This window comes from Artibeus jamaicensis, unplaced genomic scaffold (genome assembly GCF_021234435.1).
Source record: "Artibeus jamaicensis isolate MK-2021 breed Jamaican fruit bat unplaced genomic scaffold, CSHL_Jam_final contig_648, whole genome shotgun sequence".
Taxonomy (NCBI): Eukaryota; Metazoa; Chordata; class Mammalia; order Chiroptera; family Phyllostomidae; genus Artibeus; species Artibeus jamaicensis.
This window is the reverse complement of record NW_026521912.1, coordinates 440,759-462,949: the sequence shown is the minus strand read 5'-3', so window position 1 is coordinate 462,949 and position 22,191 is coordinate 440,759. Positions and strand designations below refer to the sequence as shown.

The window sequence follows — 22,191 nt, the reverse complement described above, 5'->3', positions numbered from 1 at the left end:
ACTTTGTTTTGGAGCCCTTGCTCTGCACCCTGTTTCATTAGCAGCAGTTCCTTCTCATGGTTCCTTGAGCAGGCCAGGCATGCTCTTGGCCCAGGGCATCTGATTTTCAGTCATCCAGAAAGCCTTCTCCCTAGCTATTTAACTTCACTTACACCTCTTCTGCAGGTCTTTCTTCAAATGCCACCTTCTTAGTCAAATGTTGCTTAACCACTTTGTGTAAAACTGCAGAAGTCCTCCCCTACCCCTACCCTTTCTTGTTCTTGTTAGTACTCATCACTATTTAAAAACATACAATTTATTGTTCTTGTTTATTACCTTCTCTCTCCCTCAGGAAAATTTAAGCTTTAAGAAGGCAGAACTTTTGACAGTTGTGTTCACTGATACAGTTCTAGCATCTAGAACAATGCCAGGTACAAAGTAGGCGTTGAATATTATTTTGTTGAATGACTGTGAATGAAAAGGGGGTTACACAGTCGACCTGATAAACTAAGGGGGCCACATATCATGCCTGACAAGCTCAGTAGCCAAAGTAACCACACAGGATGGTCCGATAATAAATTCCTAACTGGGCAGTCAAGCCCCAGACCTACAGCTTCCTTAGCAAAGGTTTATTTTACCTTTAGTGAGCCCTGTCCATTGTTCTTATGCAATGTAAGATAATATCCCTTTGAAACATCACAGTAGTTTTCTTTTCCAGAGCCCTTTAAGGCACAGCTGCTGGCACCACATCATGAGACCAAGAAACTTCTCACATGCCATTACTACTTACTGTATATGTTAAATGTTAGCTATCCTATGCCCACTAATATAAAAGAAGTATGTATCTCTCCATTTTGCTTTTTTATCCAATCCTAGAGATTTCCCTGCTTTGTTTTCTCCTGCCTTCTTAATCTATTACCAATGGACTTTTTTGTATCTTCCTTACGTTTCCTCCTTTGATTCTAAATGTGTAAAATGAACAGCAAAACTACCACTCTCTGGAGCATTTTCTTTCTTTCTTTTTTAAAAAGATTATTTATTTATTTATTTTTAGAGAAAGGGGAAGGGAGGGAGAGAGGGAGAGAAACATCAATGTGTGGTTGCCTCTTGTGTGCGCCCTACTGGGGACCTGGACTGCAAACCAGGCATGTGCCCTGACTGGGAATTGAACTGGAAACCCTTTGGTTCTCAGGCTGACACTCATCCACTGAGCCACACCAGCCAGGCTGGAGCATTTTCTTAATTTGTCGAGATCTTGCTTCTACGTATGTCCTCATTTTTTTTCCTCAAAGTCATAAATTTTTGACTATAGATTTGGATATCCTTTTGTGGACAGAATAAACAATGGAATCTTATGCAGCATTGAGAAATAAATGAACTTTGCATGTATCAAGATACATGAAAGTAGAGGTTGGTGTAGAACATACTAATCACAGAATGTACAGCATATTCTGCTTATATAAAGATCAAAAACCTTGCAGAAGTAAACATTTATTGTATGTACATTAGAAGTACTCATCAAGCTAAGCAAAGAAATGCTTAACACAATTTAGAAAAATGAATAGGGAGCATTTGTGGACAAGGTTCCCTGATGCGTGCACTGGCCTGCAGTACCCATGGTGTTATGGATGGGATTCAAGACAAATTCACACTGACTACCGAGTCTGTGGAGGAAAAGGGGCAGGCCATTCTCTCAAGGAGAGAGCGTGCTGACCTTTACTGGGACAGGCTTTTATTGGGTTTAATTTGCACAGGAATACAGGTACAGCTCATTAATCATTGTCAGGCAGTAAGGATCAAACAGTAGATAGCATACAAAGAACTATTAGGGCTTCTTCTGAGTCAGGGTCTATCAGCTAAAAAGCTACAAAACTTTGGGAAACAAACTCATTTCCTGCTCGGATCTTTATCATTTAACTAAGAGCATTCTTAGCAAAGCAGGTTTCACAGAATTTTACATATTCTTTCTCAGGCTTGATCACCTGGGGAGCCCGTCCTTTCCAGCACAGGGCTGCACCATCCTCTGTCATTGTTTCAGGTTTAAGTCAGGCAGAAAAGGCAGATATCCAAGGAATTTTTGGAGACTTCTCACAGACTCAGGGGAGTCAGGCCTTGTCAAAGCCGAGGGGTGAGGGTCCATCACCCCCTTTCTCCATAGCCCCCCAAGTCCTTCTCTGGGGCCTCCACATGATCACGTCTGTCTTAGGTCATTCCTCCCTTGATCATTGGCTAACTGATCAAGCTTTGGGGGCCAGTTATGAAAAAAGGACCATAAGCGGCGTTCCTGCCAGGGAGATAAGCTTTGTCTCCTTAGTGGCTTATGGTCTGAAGTTTGCTCACTCAGCCTTAGCCATGGTGGGTTACAGCTCCTGAAACCAGGCAGGGCTGTTCCCAACAGTTTCCCAAACTCTGGTCATGTTCTCTTTTGAAAGCAGAGTGTTTGGTAAGTGGACATTCATTTTATTACTCTTAAACTGTATGTCTAAATATATTATATTATGTGTATGGTTGTGGGGTAGCTCAGGACATGGCCCCTCCACGACTCCAGAGGACTGGTGGCTGCCTGGCCAGCAGCCATAAGGAGAGAGGAAAACAGGCTGTGTCTGGAGTCCCAGACTTCTTAAGAACCCTGTGTTTATCACAACCCTGTAGCGTTTTACATGCTCCCTTCCCTCCCAGCCCCTCCCTCCCTAACCTGATGGGGAGCACCTAGGCTGGAGGCAGCAGGTCTCCCTTGCCCATCCACTGCCCTCGGTGCACTCCTCTGTAATGCTCAGGATAAATGGCATGTCCACAACTGCTAGTCCTCTGGGTGGCTTTTTTCAGAATATCATGAACACTGAAGCAGCTCCCTGGTTTGGGTTGGGGGCACCTGTGCTGGAGTTGGCATTACAAACAGGATATTCCAGAAAATACTTCTGTTGGGTGGACTGCTTGTGATAACATGCTGGCTTGGGGAGACCTGGAAATAGTGGGGAATCTCTGGGTGGTTCACCAGTATTGAGGGGGATGCCCCAAACATTCCCACTGGCCTTGTACAGGACTTGCATCCGGGAAAAGAAGGAAGTAGCCAAAGCAAAAGTGCAGCAGTTAAAGGGTGAGATTAAATTAGAGAGAAAAAGAAGGAGATGAGATTCTTCTAAGTCTAGCCCTAATCTCTTCTTAAAATTTTGTCTTTGCTTTAGATTTTGTTTTTGTTTCTGTTTTGGAAAGCAGCAGCTTAGTTCGCATTTTAGACTAGTTAGAATTGTTTTGCTAAAGGTCTGGTAAATGGGATAAGGTTTTTGAAATGTATTCATAAATTTGTCAACCTAAAGAATGCTAATTACTTACATTTGAGTTAGGGAAAATATCATGGCTTTAGTAATAAAAAGTGTAAATTATGGCAATATATATTTTGAATTAAATAGAATTAAACATAGATGGTTCTAATTTGTGAATGAATTAAAAGGGCAAACTAAAAGGGATTTTAAAAGTTGCAGAAGGATTGTGTAGAGGGAAGAAGCAAAAGGGTGAACAAATGAGCACATCTTGTGCTTTCTCTACCCAAATTAGTAGGTCAAATTATGTGTAGAGTCTTTATGTGTTCAGTCTTCATGTGCATGGACTTTATGTGATGGGTGTTTGTGTGTTACACATGGTGTTTTCTGTCTCTAGATGGTATAATTAGGGTGTAGTATTTTATTGGCCTTACTAAAGAAAGTAAACACATATAAATTTAACATGATCATGTGGTCTGGACAAATTATTTGATGTGAAAACTGGTTTTAAGTTTAATTAATGTATTTTGAAGTTATTACTATGAAAAATGTGTTGTTTTACAAAAGGTTTATTTCATCCTCTTTTGGTTGTTTGACAGCCTTTCCAAAGTTTAAATTTAAGAGACTTTTCAACTGAGAAATGAGTTTGAGTTATTCCAATGGGCCCCTGGAATACCTCAAGGACTTGTTCTCCCTCTTTTATAAAAAAAGAAGTTTTTGAACTATTGGTAATTAGGCCTATTTAATATGCTTAAAGTACATAGGAAACTTTGTCAAATACAGAATAAGTATGTTCTATTTGTATACACATATTTCTATTATTAAAGTAGATGTTCTAGAGATTATATGAGTTCTGATGTACTTTAATTTGTAATTTTAGTTGTCTTAAAATGTTGTTGCAGGGAAGCAAATTCCTTTGTCAATTGCATTATACCCAACTCTGTAACCATATCATTTTAAGTTTTGTCATTTTAAAACAGAACTTAAACACCTTCTCCCAATGGGTGTTAATGCTGGCTGCTGAGAACAAACGCTCAGCCTGTTGGGTCTGCAGAGTTTCTGACTGGGGCCTCCGTGGGCCTGCCTTGGTTGACTCACCCTGTGAACTAGACATGCTGGGAGTGGCTGCAGGGCTGGAAGGCTTCTGACACCCTCTTCAAACAGACATGTGAGAAGGTGTTTTCCCTTGTGAGGAAGCAGGCTAACCACACCAAGCCATAGCTCACGTTAACAGTTTGGGATGGTGTGGGGTGGCTGTCAGCATGGCAGGTAGATGAATGACAGCTTGTACCCGTATGTACTGAACACAGAAACGAGACTGCAAATGAAACTGCAACTCCTGGAGTGGATGCCTTCCACCCTGTACAAGAATATTACAATACTGACTGCTGCAGACAATTGGTGGTGTTCCCTCCTCCTGGGTCTCTTTGGCTTCTGTCTTGGACTTATAGTCTTGGGGGGTAGCCTTTACACCCCTTGTGGATGAAATGTGCCAACATGCTCACCACACAGTTCTCCCACCTGGAGAATTAACGCGAAGAACCTAAGGAAGAGCAAAGCAGGCATGGAGTGTGGGGTCAGTACATGGCCTTTCTCCCTCCGGTGACTGAGGGCTAGTCAGAGTCTAGCATTGTTTTGGGAATGGATCGTAACTCCTTCTTCATCTCTTTTTGGGAGAGGCTTCTTGTTCTGTGACTGCTTCTTGACCTTTTCCATCTGCACGTACACACTGCGGTAGTGTAGCTCTGGGCCACACGTAGGTTTGTGCAACCTGAACCCGAGCTGCCTTTGTCAGGAACTCCTTATGATGAGCCTCAGACTGGAGAAGGTGCGGTCTCTTTCGCACCAATCCACGGTCGTCGAAGGCAGTCCTTGCGCTCCCACGTAATATGAGTAATAAACGGCGTGTCCATATCTCTTAGTCTTCCGGATATTTTTTTCGGAATATCAGGAATACTTAAGCAGCTCCTGGGTTTGACTTTGGGGCTCCTGTACCACAACCTGCCTCGAACGTGGCCTTTAACTCCCACGGTGGCCCTTTCGGGCCGCGAGAAGTCGCTTCCCGGAAGTGGCCGCTGCGAGGTGCCCTCTGGGAAGTGTAGAGCTCGGCATGTTGGGAGTCGTAGTTCTCCTCCGGTCCGAGGAGTTGCTGGACTCGAAGGCCTTTTGGGGGCTTGTGATGCGGGCTCCTCTGGGGCGCCCTGCTTTGGCCTGCGAAACTTCCCAGCTTTTTCCTGCCTTCGGGGGTGTCAGAGTCCACCTCCATGTGAGTGGGGCATGTGCAGGGGGCGGGGGCTGGGCTGGGCACCTGGGACGCGCCTGGTCGCTTGTCCGCCACCTGAGCGCGGTACTCTGCTGGCAGGGAGTTGGGGTGCCTGGGACAGCTGTGGGTGTGAGTCTTTTGTGAGACTTCTAAGTGAAATAAACAGTAGCTAATGCCTATGGAGAACTTAGCTTTGCCAGACACTGTTCAAGCGTCTTAGATCGGCGATTTTCACCTGGTGCGGTGCAAGAATTTTTACAACATGCAACACCTGACTAGCCAGGGGCACTGACCTCTCTTCCCTTTTAGATGGTCAAATAAAAAAAGGTAGCCATCCGATGTGAATGAGTGAAAATTGTACCTACTTTTTTGACAAATCAGCAAAATATATATATTTGTATGCTGCGTGGAATTTTAGTAACTAGTTTATTTGTGCCATGAGATGAAAAAGGTTGAAAATCGCCGCCTTAGATGAATTGACTCATTTCATCCTCTAATTACACGTAGGTTGGCTGTACATGTCTCTCATTTTACAGATAAAGAAACTGAGGCAGAGCAGCTGGGCTCTGGATTCTCTTTCAGCCTCTAATACTTAACCACTGTTGCTTCTTTGGTCAGGTCACCGAGCTCCCTAGTTCTCAGTCTCTGACACCTGTAAAATGGAGTAGCAATACTTAGTTTTTAGAGTTGTTTTGAGGACTACAAATAATACATGAGAAGCACTCAAGACTCCTGGCATGGAGCAGGTGTGCCTATAGTATCTGTAATTACTTGTACGGCAGCTGCACTCATGCTGAGGTGTGCTATTTGTGGTTATACACTATACCCAGTCTGTTGAGCTCTCATGTCAGGTGCCATACCCCAAAAGCCTGCAAACTCAGGCAGCCAGTGCAGGCAGCGGTGGCCAGTGCCCTTCTCTGATGCTTGTATGGCTGCTCCAGGCACCCCCTTACCTGGCTGTCCCAAGCCAGGTTTGGGTATGAGAGGCTGAGGGCTGTGTGAACTTTGGTTGCTATAAGAGGAGGTACCTATGGAATCTGTGTTTAGGAGGGGCCCCAGAGCAACACTCTGTCATTCATTTTGTGTGAGAGCACATGTTTTAACCACGTTCCCTTGGGTGAAATATGCTAAGGTAGATGCAGAGAGACAGACAGACATGGACAGTTTGCAGATTATGTTCTACTGATTGTTCTGAAGGAGAACACAGCACTCCAGGCAGGCTGCTCAGGGGAAGCCCCTAGCTCCATCCTGAGGCAAAGAGAGAGGGAAATGTGGGCAGGCACCTTCATTGTGATTTCTTCTGGAAGGAAAGGGGTAGGCAGGACTCACAGGCTTAGGACTGGCTGGCGGTGTTTGAAAGGGGTGGCCTGGGAAGTTCACGTCCTCTGTGACTGTTAATGTGTAGTGGGTGAATCACAGTTCACTATTAGATTCTTGGTGGATGTTAAAGCATCAATTTAACAGAAGTGTCAGTTTAACAGAAATTAGAAGTATGGTTTATACAGAGAGGAGAAGGGGTTGACAAATTGTCTTATGCTTCTCAGCTTGGTAAGCACACCTTTTTCCTCAGTTCACATCATTTCTGTGGAGTGGCTTTGTCGGGACCTGATGGCATTATGGTTGGCTGTAACTTGCTCTCTGTAAGCCACCCCTCAACACCAGAATTCCTCATGATACCCTTTCCTTCTCCAGTTCAACCCTGATAGCACTCTACTCTCCCTTGGCAGGAAACTAAGAAGGAAAGAATGGCCATGGATTTTCTGCCTGCACAGGTGATGGTAAGTGAAGGTTGTCTTTTTCCTGAACTGCCTTCTGGATTCAGAGATGGTGGGCATGTTTCCATTCTCTGTCCAGGTAGTTTTCTTTCCAGTGAGAACTGTGGCGAATCCAGAGCCTTGTAACTACCCCCCCTCTGCCCCCCGTATCCTGGACTTATCAAAGAGTTGCTGAGAAGTGTACACCCTCTGTCCTGAGGTCACTTTTAACTCACCCACCACTTCATGGCCAAGGACTGGGCAGCACTGAACAGGAAGCGCATGGTGAGGAGTACGGGCATTCAGCAGGCTTTGTCTTCATGGATGGTGTGGTCTCACTTGGGGCAGAGACATGGAAGGGCCAAAAGTACCTTCAACAAACTTTTATTGAGCACCAACTATGTACAGGGTACTATGCAGGACACTGGGGAATACAGAAAGAAAAGATGTTGTTTCTGTTTTCAAGGAGTTCATGGTGATGATTTTGGGAAGTGATTAAACATCCTAGAACAGGCCGAGGCAAGATCCCAGAGCAGATGCCGAAGGTCAGGACTGATTGGTGGGCATCCTGAAGGGCTTCCACTTGGCTTGGGCTTTGAGGCTGACCCTGGGGTGGGGGGCAGAGGGCTGGGCCTTGCCCAGGGGTCCTCCCTCTTTCTTAGGAGTTCTTTGTGAAGCTGTAACATTGAACTGTCCACATGCCCTCTCAGCCACCTGACTCCTGCCTACATCTTCTCTGATTCTTTTCTCCTTTTACTTCCCCTCCTTGGGCCCCTTTTTCTTTTATTTTATCTTAAATATATCTTATTGATTGTGCTGTTACAGTTGTTCCATTTTTCCCCCTTTATTACCCTCCACCCTGCACACCTCCTCCCATCCACATTCCCCCCCTTTAGTTCATGTTCATGGGTCGTACATATAAGTTCTTTGGCTTCTACATTTCCTATACTATTCTTACCTTCCCCCTGTCTATTTTCTAGCTACCATTTATGTTACTTATTCTTTGTACCTTTACCCATCTCTTCCCCTCCCCCTCCCCCACTGTTAACAATCCATGTGATCTCCATTTCTGTGATTCTGTTCCTGTTCTAGTGTTTGCTTAGTTTTTTTTTTAGGTTCAGTAGTTAATAGCTGTGAGTTTGTTGTCATTTTACTGTTCATATTTTTGATATTCTTTTTCTTAGATAAGTCTCTTTAACATTTCATATAATAAGGGCTTGGTGATGATGAACTCCCTTAACTTGACCTTATCTGAGAAGCACTTTATCTGCCCTTCCATTCTAAATGATAGCTTTGCTGGATAGAGTAATCTTGGATGTAGGTCCTTGCCTTTCATGACTGGGAATACTTCTTTCCAGCCCCTTCTTCCCTGCAAGGTTTCTTTTGAGAAGTCAGCTGACAGTCTAATGGGAACTCCTTTGTAGGTAACTCTCTCCTTTTCTCTTGCTGCTTCTAAGATTCTCTCCTTATCTTTAATCTTGGCTAATGTGATTATGATGTGCCTTAGTGTGTTCCTCCTTGGAACCAACTTCTTTGGGACTCCTGAGCTTCCTGGACTTCCTGAAAGTCTATTTCCTTTGCTAGATTGGGGAAGTTCTCCTTCACTATTTTTTAAAATAAGTTTTCAATTTCTTGCTCTTCCTCTTCTTCTTCTGACATACCTATGATTCTGATATTGGAGCATTTAAAGTTGTCCCAGAGGTTCTTAAGCCTCTCCTCATTTTTTTTTGAGTTTTTGTTTCTTCATTTTGTTCTGGTTGAATGTTTCTTCTTTCTGCTCCAAATCGTTGATTTTTTAAAATTTTATTTATTTATTTATCTTTAGAGGGGAAGGGAAGGAGAGAGGGAGAGAAATATCAATGTATGGTTGCCACTCGTATGTCCCCTGCTGGGAACTGGCCTGCAACCCAGGCATGTGCCCTGACTGGGAATCAAATCGCAACCCTCTAGTATGCAGTCCAGTGCTCAATCCACTGAGCTACACCAGCCAGGGCCAAACCGTTGATTTGAGTCCTGATTTCCTTCCTGTCACTGTTGGTTCCTTGTAGATTTTTATTTATTTCACATAAAGCAATTTTCATTGCTGCTTGGGTCTTTTTTATGCTGTTGAAGTACCCAGTGAGTTCCTGGAGCATCCTAATAACCAGTGTTTTGAGTTGTGTATCTCATAGTTTGGCTGCCTCTTTGTTGCTTAGTTGTATTTTTTCTGGACATTTGAACTGTTCTTTCATTTGAGCCATTTTTTTTTCTTAGTGTGCCTGTTAAGTATAAGGGGCAGAGCCTTAGGTGTTCAGCAGGGCGGGGTAATCCATGTTGCTGAGTTGCGATGCTGTATGTGGAAGAGGGGTCTGAGAGGGAACAGGGCAGCTTGCTCCGCTCTCTGCTAGTTTTCAGTCACTTCCCCGGTTACCCACCAGCAAATTGGGCCCATCTGGTGCTGATTCCTTGGTGGGTGGGCCTGAGTACATTCTAGTACCCTGTGGGTCCCTCTAGTGAACTCTCCTGTGAGACAGGGAGTTTCTCCCACTGCTGCCTCAACCCCTGTAGGTGTTTTCCATCAGAGGCTTTATTTCCCCGCGCTGGAACGCTGGGTTGCACAGTCTGTCTTGCTCCCTAGTTATTCCTCCTGGTTTATCTGAACACAAATGTGGGACTGCCCAGTCTGACAGCCACTGCTTTGCCTGGTCCACCAGCTGCCACCTTGCTGAGAGTCCTCTCCACCTGGCTGCCCATCTCTGCCACTCCTACCGGTCTGGATGAATGCTTCTTCTTTAACTCCTTGGTTGTCCAACTGTCATACAGTTTGATTTTCTGTCAGTTCTGGTTGTTTTTTGTTTTTAAATTTTTTGTTGTCCTTCTTTTGGTTGTGCGAGGAGGCATAGTGTGTCTACTACATCTCCATCTTGGCTGGAAGTCTGGGCCCCTTTTTCTTGATGCTTTCACTTTGAGTTTGATTTCATGACATTAGCTCTCACCTTTCTGAAAATCTTTGCTGAATCTCTGCCCTCATGCCTGAACTTTTCCCTAGAGAGCCTGTCTGTCATTCCCAGACTCTTGGTGAATATTTCCACTTGCAAGTCCCACCTGTCTGCTAACACCAGCCCCCTTCCCTTCACTGCCTTCTCTGGTCTGCCATACCCAAAGCCTCTGTGAGTTACTGGCTGCTTTTGCAAAAAGTGGTGGTAGCTCATAGCTTGAAAATGTGGACCCTGGGACTTTTTTCATAAGTTCACATCCAAGCTACAGATATGACCTTGGGGAAGTTGTTTTATCTCTTGGTGCCTCAGTTCCTCATTTGTAAGTGGGGTTAATAATGCACATACTTCATTTAATCCTTACAAGAGGACTGTTCATATCTGTATTTTTCAGTTGAGGAGATTGAGGCACAGAGAAGCAAATGACATGACCAGGTTACACAGCTGGCATTTGAATCCAGACAAGACAGTCTTTACACTTAGCATTATGCTCTAAGAAAGTATATATAAAGTGCTGAGAACAGTGCATTGTGGTCTCAATCTCAATGAATGGTAGCTGTCACTGCCATTGGTAGCAGCAGCAGTAGTAGTATTTTAGGACCTGCCAAGTTTGGTATGTCTCTCCTCTCTAGGCTAGACTTTCCTTAGACACTTTAACTAGAAGAAGATGGCTGCGTTCAGGGAACCAAAATGCAGTGCAAAGCAGTACTTAGCTTTTACTTGGTCAACCCTTTGCCCAGAGGTAGGGCTTGTCAATCTGGGCTTCCCACACCCCAAAGCTTCAGAGGCTGTCTTGATTTTAGCTGAGGGAAGCTGTAGAAGAGTGTGTTTGCAACTTGGAGCCAGTTTTTGTGCACTACTAATTCAGTGTCTAACTCTGGATTTTAAGTCTCTTATGGACCTGAGATACCCTGTTTGAAGCAGTTCGATGGTAATATCCAATCTTAACTTCTTTCTTTATCCAGGGTACTGAGAAGAAAATTTCTTTCTGCTATCTGTTAGAAAAATCAAACAGCAAATAATTACAATTTTTTGAAAAAGCAGGCTCTTTGCTGATTTTACATTCATTGGTCTATTTGTTTGCATGTAATACATAATTTATCTTATGGGAAAAAGATACATGGAAGTTGATATTGATTGCTTAATAATTATACTGGTTAATTACATCTTTTTAGGCAGTGAATTAGTACTTGTTTTTGGTATTATCACTTAAAAAAGTTTTTATTTCTTAGGAACAGTTTCAGATTTAGAGAAAAATTGCAAAGATCACACCATAGTCACCAGTTTCCCCTATTATTGCTCTTGTTGGGTGGCTCAGTTGCTTGGAGCATTGTCCTGTACACCAAAAGCTTGCAGGTCCCATCCCTGGTCAGGGTGCAGATGAGAGGTAACTGATTGGTGTTTCTCTCTCACATAGATGTTTTTCTCTCTCTCCTCTTTTCTTTTTCTAAAATCAATAAACATATCTTCAGTTGAGGGTTAAAAATAAATATCTGAAACAAATGAAAAAATCACTGCGTATGCTAAGCTTTTGGGACTAAACATAAGGAAATGTCGGTGAAACTTGTAGTAGATCAATAGAAATTATCCTATCTGAAGAACAGGGATGAAAAAGAGCTTCAGTTACAAGTAAAACAATGTTAAAGTTGTAATATACGTGTTATTAGAGTTCAAGCAGAACAGGCAAAGCATGGGGCAAAATACATGGAAAGGAAATAATGGCCAAAATATTCTCAAATTTGGTAAAATACAAACAACCAAACATCCGATATTTACAGGTTTATGACACTCACTGAACCTCACTGAGAATAAATACAAAGAAAACCACAGCTTAGCACATCATCAACTGATGCTGTGCAGTTAAAATACAATGTGAAACATGCATGCAAGTCACATGCGTAGTTTAAAGCTTTCTATTAGTCACATAAAAATAAACAGAAACAGAAAAATTAACAGTAATAGTATATTTTATTTTACCCAGTATGTCTAAAATGTTATTTTGAACATATAATTAATATAAAATTATTGAGATATCATGTGTATATATATATTTCCCTAGTAAATCATCTGATACATATTTTACACATAATCACACATCAGAATTCAGACTAGCCACATTTCGAGTGTTCAGTAACCATTTATGGCTTGTGCCCACCATATTGGGCAGAACAGTCTTAAGTCACTGAAAACTCAAGACTGAAAGCAGACAGAAGAAAGCATCACCGACAGTGAATCTATATTTCAATGTCCATTGGCTCCTCATCAGAAATAATAGTGACCAGAAAACAATGGCCAGAATTCAATAGCCACGGAAAATACTCTTCAAGAATGAAGGTGAAACAAAGACCACTTTCAGATAAAATAAAATGAAGCCAATTATCTTCAGTGTGCCTAATTTAGCAAGACTTGCCAAAGGAAGTTCTTCAAGCTAAAAGGAAATAATGCCAAATGGGAACTCTAATCTTAGGAAGGAAATGAAGAACATTAGAAATCGTGGCTATTTGGATAAGTGGAAAAATACTTTTTCTTCTCAGTTTCTTTGAAAGGCATGATTTTTAAAAGCAAAAATATGGTATTGCATTGGGAGTTTGCAATGCATGGGGCTGTAATGCATGCAATAGCTGTGGCTATAGGTTCATTTATATTTGGACTGGAAAAGCTCTCCTCTGTCTTGGGGGTGCCTGGATGCCTTTTTAGACTCCTGGCCAAGGCAAGAGCAGTGACAATACTGTTTAAGATATAAATGACGCTGGCTGCCTCTCTTCTTCACTGATGGCTTGCAGCACCTACATGGTTTGACAAGCCTTGCTTGATACATGCAGGCCCCCACTGAGATTTTTTTCCTTTGAACTCTCTCAAGCCTCAATTCCTAATACTGATCCGGACACAGCATAGTCTGCATGTGCAGTTAAACGGTGGTGTGCCTGGAGTGTCTTCTCCCTCCATGGCTCGCTTGCATGCTCTCTGCCCTGTTGCACCCTCCACCCTGCTGCACTGTGCCTTGGCCTTCCCTGAGCATGCTCAGTGAGCCCTGCTGGCTGCCTGGACTGGGAAGGTGTAACTAGATCATGAAGGGGGGTTCTTGCATTCTGTGTGAAACCACATACTGGCTCCAAATAGACTATAAAGAGCTAAGAGTGCATATTATAAGTTACAGAAACCACTAAAAGAGGCATAACTAAAAAGTTTAATTTATGTCTACATAAATTAAAATGGAAACTAAAAATACTCAAAACAAGTATACACACACACTTTAAAAAAAATGGAAGCATATGAAGTAATGAGTGAAAGATTGCTTTTCTGCCCTTTGTGCAAATATCAGAGATTCCTCAGGGTGGACAGCTTGTTGAATTCTTCAGATATTTGTGTCTGCATATATGTACATACAGATAAAGAATTTTTTAACAACAGTAGTGTGTTGTGCAGCTTGCTTTTTCATATGAATCCAACAATTTGTCAAGGTCAAATTCTGATTTCAGGCATACAAATCTACTTTATTCTATTAAATGGCCACATAACATTTAATGGAATAAATGTACATAATTTGCTTATCCATTCCCTTATTGATGATGACTCTTTTCAATTTTCACCATTTTCTGTAATTTTTCACCATTGCATTAGTTTCTTATGTCTATTGGAACAAATTAACACAAACTCAGTGGCTTAAAACAACATAAATGGATTATCTTACAGTTCTGGAGGCCAAAGGTCTGGTATCAGTTTCTTGCTCTCTGCAGGACAGGCTCTCTCTGGAGTCTCAAGGGCATCTGCTGCCTGGCCTGGTGTTTGCCTTCCCATGAGTGCCTGGGCTCCTTGGCTTGTGGCCCTTGCTGGGTCTGCAAATGGCTTCACCCCTGTCTCTGCCTCTGTACTCACATTGCCTCCTCCTCTTCTCGCTCCAGCTCTCATGGGTCTTTCTTACAGGGACCATTGTGATTACATTGGATCCATCTGGATAATAATTCAGGATACTCGTCACATCTCAAAACTGGTAATTTAAACAGCTCTTCCAAGGCCCTTTGTCATGTATGTAATGTTCACAGGTTCATGACTCAGCCTGTCACAGCCATGAACTTAGAAGTGATGTTTCATTGAACATCCTTGAATAAATATCTTTATGTAGTTGTGATTATTTCTTGTAGTAGAATTCTAGAAGTAGATTGGCAAGGTCAAAATAATGCGCATATCACATTTTGATGGATTCTCAATGAAATACCCACCAAAAGCATCTTACTAGTTTCCACCCCCTTCAGCTCTTTCCTACAAGGGCTGCTATCTGCTCCACTTCTCTGCTTCCTCACACTTGGGGGTTTCAACTGGAGTTCTCTAGGAACAACTTACTTTCTCAACAGTTTCCTCTTGCACCTTTAGTGTCTGGCACCGTCCTTTATTTTGTTTTTTGTTTTTTAAAATTTTTCATAGTCAATGGAAACCCATCAGACAACATAGGGATCTGTTTCCTTGAATTGAGGTTTGAGCTCCCCACTTCCTAACAGCACTTTGGGAAGGTTACTAAACCTTTCTGAACTATTTCTTTACCTGGAAGATCCATTAATCATGTAGCTTTCTCATAGGATTGCTGTGAAATTAGATACTCCATACAAATTCCCATCATAGTCCCCAACATATAAATGTTTAATAAATAAATATTAAGTGGCATTCTTTTTATTATGTTTCTGGTTCCTTTGTTTCTGTTCTGCTGACCGTGCTTTCCCCAGTTTCCCAGCATCGCTCTAAAGATATTCTGATTTTTCTTTAATTTGGATTTGAGTGGGAGGGAGGAAGGCAATACATGTGCTCAGTTACTTTTGACAGATCCGGTCTGGATTCAACTCCCTGCTGGCAGGGACTCTGCCTCCCCACTGCTAATTCGCCTTTGCTCCCCCTGGGCCCTCAGCACATACTTGTTTCATAGATGGTGGGTGGCTCCACAGTAACCCACAGGGCTGGTGTGAGACCTTAGAATCCTGAGAGTTGTCAGAATTGCTGCCCAGCCCAGTGTCAGCTTCTTACTGAGTCTGTCAGTGGGGGAGCTGGTCCTGGGTGAGCAGAGGTGGCTTTGCTGTTACAGGAGTCTGTGACATTTGGGGATGTGGCCGTGCTCTTCACCCGGGACGAGTGGCTGTGCCTGGACTCTGCACAGAGAACTTTGTACCAGGAGGTGATGATGGAGAATACCAGAGCCCGGTGTCCCTGGGTAAGGCCAGACCTCATCCTGGTCTCGCTGGGTGAGGCCCTGCCCTGTCCCGGGATCTGTGGGTGAGCCCCTGTCTCATCCTGGTGTCTGTGGGTGAGGCCCTATCTTGTCCTGGGCTCACTGGGTGAGGCCCTGACTATTCTTGGGCTTGCTGAGGAAGGAGGTTTTCCCTGATGAAGAATCTGCGGTGGGAGAACTTAGGGCTCCCTGATTGGTTTCAGAGTCAGCAGTTTCCCACCCCACCATGCCCTTGGGAAAGGGGGCTCTCTCAGCATTGACAGCATATACTTTTGTTGTGATGCCCTTCATGCTATTCTCTCCTTCCTGTGCCTTCCTTCTACTCAACCTTCCAACCTAGGTTTCCTCCTACTTCATGATAGATTCTGGAAAACACTGAACTCCTGTCTTAGAGGCGATGGGCCAGGCCCTGTACTGTTTCTGAGCTGAGACCCATCTCCTGCCCCACCCAGACAGCTCCAGCCCCCTGGCAGTGCTGTGCTGCTCGCTCCACCCCCAGCTTCTTCCTGGGTGTGAGGTCTGGGCTTACTCATCATGCCCTTTGTTCAAACTCTCTCTCCTTCCTCCTGAGCAGGGATCCTGTTTTCAGTGCCAGAGGTGATCTGCCTGTTGCAGCAAGGAAAAGATCCCTGCATAGTGGTAAGAGTAATTCCTCCAGACACCTGTCTTGGTGAGTGCATGGGTGTCCTCCTACCTGAGTCGGTCAGGGGAGGCAGGGCTCCAGCAACGCTTGGAAACAGAGACCTGGCTGAGCTGGGCAGGGCCATCAAGAAGGGCCTTGTCTTGACATTTTGTTATCTGTTCTCCACCCCTGTCCCTTGCTTGCCTCACTCACTTCTACATCTTTGGCCTTTTGCTCTTCATAGTTTTCTTTCACATTTACGTGGATTTCTATCTGACAGATTTTAAATACTTTATACCTTCTGCTGCCTTCCATGTTTTCAGTTCTTCATCATTTTCTTTCACAACTTTCAACAACTGCATATGTCAAAGTACTGTCAATGCCCCTCTGTCGCTGGCTTCTCGAGGTTTCCCTGTTGTGTTTTGAAGACCAGTGATCATCTCTCATTCTTAGGTTCACCCAGTTGCCATGAGCACAGTCACTGCAGGCTTGCAGTCCAAGGGTTGGCCCACTTTTGCTATAAGGGGCTGGATAGCAGGTATTTTGGTTTTGGGGTCCTGTGGTCTTTGGTGCAGCCACTTAACCCTGCCATTGTAGCGCAAGAACAGCCAGAAGCAGGCGCCCCAGGGATGTGGAGTTTGCCACTGTGGTCCTAGCCCATCCTACCGTAGTGGGTCTTTGTCACAACACTGTGGGTTGCTGGAGTCACAGGGCGACTTACAGGTGATCAAATTTAGGCACCTCTTTTTTTATCTGAAGAAACGGCATTACAGATTTTATTTTTTATTAAAAAAAAGGTTTTATTTATTTATTTATTTTAGAGAAAGGGAAGAGAGGGAGAGAAACATTGATGTGTGAGACAATCATCGATCATTTGCCTCTTACAACCCAAGCATGTGCCCTGACTGGGAATTGAAAGGGTGACCTTTTTCTTTGCAGGATGACGACCAACCCACTGAGCCACACCAGTCAGCTCTAGAGATTTTAACATACTTCAATCACAGAGCTGAAAAGCTCAGTGCAGTGGTATAAATCTGTGTCACCAGTGTCATTTCTGTTCACCATGTGACATAGATTTGTAATATTTTGCTTCTGTCTTTGTGGCTGGACCTTAAATCTATGACTCTTGCCTTCACTGACAGCAGTTTTTATTTTAATTTTTGTTCACTTTCTCTACAGATCTTTTCATCTTTATTAAAATACAATTTTCTTCCAGCAAATAGTAGGTAGTGCAGATAGCATATAGATTGTGGTTTTAATTTAGACATTTCTAATTTCAGCTTACCCCACCTACCACTAACAAGCCTAACAAACTATGGGAACAGTACTCAGTCTGGCTGAGCCTTGTGTTTTTTAACCACTGTCCATGCCACCAGCAGAGTGACATTTTTGAAACATAGGTGTTAATCCCAGATCTCAAGAGAGATTCATTGTTTCCCCATTATCGATGGAGTAAAGTAAAGCCCTAATGTGAGGTGAAACCTACTTTATAGTCTTTCTCTGTGTTCCTTCTTAGTCCCATTAGTGGCCAGTTTAATGTCGCCTCCATGTGCTGGGCGAGGCTGCCTGCTCACTAACATTTGTGGGTTATTCCTTCATCTTCAATTGCCTCTTCCATCTTGCCTGCTGCAAAACTATTTATCCTTCAAGATCCATATGTCTGCTCAAAAAGCCACCCTTAATTTGTAGCTTTACTTTATCTTTTCTGCTTCCTAGTCAGCATTCATTTTCACTCATTTGCATTGATGTAGCACTCTTTACATACTGTGAACATATCCATTATGGTATTTATTGTAATGAATTATCATTATTATTTGTTTTCCTTGTTATGTTGCACATATTGAAGGAATGCTGTGCCTCTAGTATCTAATGGATTGCATTTAGTTAATTTTTCAATCTAATTGAATTGTCTCCATGATCAGCTTAATGCCAGTGAGGCCCAAAATCCAGTTCTCTGTCCAGCCAGAGCCCTGAAGCTGTCATTCCTCTGATGCACGCTGCCTGCTAAAAATGACCCTTTTTTTTCTTACCATTTCCAGCCTGAAAATCTGCAATACCTTCTGTTATCTGTATTACTGTTCTTGATTCCTCGGCCAGGTTTTCCAGAACTCTGTGTGTGCCCTCATCCTTCTTAACAACATTCTGCACTTATTCTGACTAGGATTTCTTCTTCAGTCAACGTGTCTTCCCTGAATAATGACTTCCCTTAAAGATGGCTTTGGGCCTTCTTTCTGGCACACAGAATTCTCTTTTTCTGTTGAACTCCATCACATCTTCATTGTCCAACTTCCTTCATAAAACCATTCTTTACTAATAAAGTTGATGTTGGTATCTTCTTTCTGAGCCTCACATCTGCATCATACAGTGAGGCATCTCATATCCTTAAGCAATGAGCTATTACTCTTTGGTCATTTAGTTCATATTCTCATTGCTGATTATTCAATATTTGTTCAATAAATGACTCATTGTGTCTCAGGTGTCCAGTATAAGAGGAAATAATCTCCCTTTAAAATAAGTTTTCCAACCGATACTGCCTATTTCTTTTTCTTTCACTTGAGACATTTTGATTGCATCCTTGCCTTGTGCACAAGGAATTAACAAAAACCCAATAATATATAGTTACTGTTCTCCTTGAACAAATACTGAATTATTTTTTACAAACTTTATATATGCAGGTGATAGAATGTGTAAATAAAATATGTTTTGAAAGTCTAAGAAAGATATGGTAAATCTAGGCTTAAATAATTAAGTTTTTTTAGAGAATGGGATCAGAATAGTAGGGTAAGTTTATGGCTATGGAAGGCCACATCATGGCAAAGGATAAACAGGGAGATGGAACCCTGGTTGATCCTTGAAAATTCAAACTGCTAAGTTTCCCAAAGATATCCTTAACTAAGACAAATCTGTATTTCTATAGATGTATGGCCTATATTTCTTGTTCCTCTTACTATTTAATTTCAATAAATTGGTTGGACTTTAAAAACATAAATAATCTAATTATATTTTATTTAAGTTCTGTAGTTTATTTAAGTATACAGTTACCTAATTATAGTGATCGAATTCAAGTGTTTTCAGTTATGGATTGACTAAAAAAAAGCCAGGTTTTAATGTAGAACTCCTTAGAATCAGCTGAAGCTAAATCTGTTCAATTGCAATCAAATTTGAGCTGGGGCTTGGACATATTTCAGAACATCAGGACATGCTGACCTAACATTTCTTGCAGATTTCCATTAGTTTCAAAAGATTCCTACAAAGAGAGTTCAACCATCTGGTTGCAGTTTATTTGAGTAAATGCATATGTCTATTTCTTTTCCTGATCAAATAGAAAGGGGGAAGGATAGTATGAAAAAATTATTATTTTTCCAATTACAAGGGATAGATTATTGCACATGGCTGATGTAGTCCATATTTCTCTTTTCTTTATAATTATCATCTTGAACTTAGATCAGATGGCATCCACACAATCATGCTTCAGGGCTGTCGTAAATTTAAAACCTAAACTTTCTCTTTTAATAGACTGTTTTTCTTTTCATAGCCTGGTATGAAAGCATTTACATACAAAATCACAAAACTTAAGATAAATATTGCAAATGTTTTTAAATTCTTGTGTATAGAGTTTCAGCGAAAGCATGGTGTGGGGAATGTAAAAAAAAAGCAACATGTGAATAGAAAGGAGAAAGTAAAGACAAGTGATGTGCCTCTTGCCTAGTGTGCTCAGACTAGAAAGTAAAGATAGACTGAAGTATCCCATAGTATTCAATGTGAGCTTGTCATTTTCTGTATCCTCATACCTTCTGCTCAACCAGTTCTGTGTCTGTCTTTACTTCTCTCAGATTGTGATCTCTTCATTTTCATGTCTAGTGTATTCTCCCGTACCACTCCTTAACTATTAACTTCCCTTTCCATTCCATCCTGTTTTTCTTCAGATTCAAGTCCATATTGAGATCAGACGGTATCAAACCTTTTTGATATGTATTATTGCTGATGTTGGTGTCCCACTGGTGCATACTAATCTCTTCCAGCAGAGGAGGCATTAATTCTTCTAATTCATTCCAGATTTCAAGAGTTGGCTTGAAGTAGAAGAATTGCATCCCAGACAGGACATTTTTATAAAAGAAACATCTCAGGGAATAATAAAGAAACAAATCCACTAAGTTTGGTCATTGGGGCATCAAGTTTGAAGAAGCTTTGGAATTTGAGAGCAAAGCAGAACAAGAACAACATAAGAAGCCTTTTAGGCAAATGGTAGCCTCACACAAGAAAACCATCTGTGGTGATAGAAACCATGTAAGTCTTGAATTAGAGAAAGGCTTATTTATAAATACATTTCTTGTTGCACAACAGAGGTCTCTTAGAGAAAGGACACCTAATATATATTCTACTTTTGGGAAAGATTTGAAACAGGATTTTGATCTAATGAAATGCTCACAAATTTATTCTGGAGAAAAACCTCATGTTTGTAATGCTTGTGGGAAAAGCTTCAGTCAAAGTCTTCATCTTATTGAGTGCCAGAGAATTCATAGTGGTGAGCAACCCAATAAATGTAATGAGTGTGGGAAAAATTTCAGCCATAGATCATCCCTTCTTGTCGATCAGAGAATTCATACTGGAGAGAAACCTTACAAATGTAATGAGTGTGGCAAGGCATTTAGCAGCAGTTCAGCTCTTATCAAACATCTGAGAGTGCACGCTGGAGAGAAACCCTATCAATGTAAGGAGCATGGTAAAGCCTTTAGCAGGCGTTCAACCCTTAATCTACATCAGACAATTCATACTGGAGAGAAACTCTATAAATGTAGTGAATGTGAAAAGGCATTCAGCTATAGAGGAAAACTTTATATACATCAAAGAATCCATACAGGTGAGAAACCCTGTAAATGTCATGAATGTGGGAAAGGCTACAGCAAGCTCACTTACCTGGCTAAACATCAGAGACTTTATACTGGGGAACAACGGTATAAATATTTGGAATGTGGGAGAACTTGCAACCTGCATCTCAAATGTTGTTGAACATCAGCAGATTCATACTGGACAGAAACCCTATCGTTGTAATGAATGTGGGAAAACCTTCAACCAGTATTTGTCCTTTAATGAACATCGTAAAAGTCACACTGGGGAGAAACTTTATACATGTGGAGAATGTGGAAAAGCCTTTGGATGTATATCCAACCTTTATAGACAGCAGAGAACTCACACTGGAGAGAAACCCTCACACTGGAGAGAAATGTAATGAGTGTGGGAAAAATTCATCCCTTCAGAATTCTCTGATGGACAGTGTGGACAGTGTGGGAAATCTTTCAGCAATCCTGACTGAACATGAGATAATTCATACCAGAAAGAAACTATAATGTGTGGAATGTGGGAAAGCCTACAGTTACAGATCAAACCTTTGTAGACACAAAAAAATTTATACTAAAGAAAAAGTCTAAATGGAAGGAATATGGGATCAGAGATTTCTTAGAGGAGATAAGCCCTGTGAAGTTTAATTTGTCTCTCAAATAATTCAAGACTTCTCATTGGAAAATAATGAGAATAATAAATAAGTCACAGCATCCAGATAAAGTAAGTCTTTTTACTTCTCCAGGAGAAAAAAGTGCTAGTTACTACTAAGTAATGATAAAACTGTTGAAAGGAACTATGAAGAGCACTGACTTGTCAAATTTTATAAGAAACATTAAATTCTACGTTTCAAATACAAAAGTTTTTAAATTCCTAAAAAAGTAAAAGCCAAACTTTAAAAAAAAAGCATGAAAATAATGGAGTACAAACTTTGTTTCTTTCTTTAGACTTTACTCCCTTTTTAAGAGTAAGCTTCTACATGAATTTTCTTATAAAAACAGTCATTTAGTTATTAATGTGAATAAGTGTGGGGCCTTATTTTCTAAGACATAAACATAAGATGTCTCCCTAGACATATGTCTCCCCAGACGTAGGATGTGTTTGTTCTTTATCATGAAGAGAAAGTAAAGCTAAAAATAAATTCTTTATATTCATATTTTCACATGGAAATAATGAACTGCTTTACCAGCAAGTTTTATACACAGACACATATACACACACACAAACTGAACACAGCCTCTTACAATAACACCTGTGGTACATGATACAGCTGGGTTCCTAGAA

General features: G+C 41.7%; 1 long non-coding RNA gene across 2 annotated transcripts; it reads left to right on the top strand.

The window, feature by feature from the left end:
* Window positions 1-5,385: 5,385 nt before the first annotated feature.
* On the top strand, window positions 5,386-22,069 carry LOC119039503 (uncharacterized). 2 transcript variants are annotated; one of them, XR_005080624.2, is made up of 5 exons: window positions 5,386-5,505; window positions 7,230-7,280; window positions 15,303-15,428; window positions 16,021-16,116; window positions 20,165-22,069. It is a non-coding gene; the product is annotated as an uncharacterized LOC119039503 (long non-coding RNA). The 2 variants fall into 2 exon arrangements; XR_008392588.1 differs by having other exon boundaries at window positions 16,021-22,069.
* The last annotated feature ends 122 nt before the right edge of the window (window positions 22,070-22,191 follow it).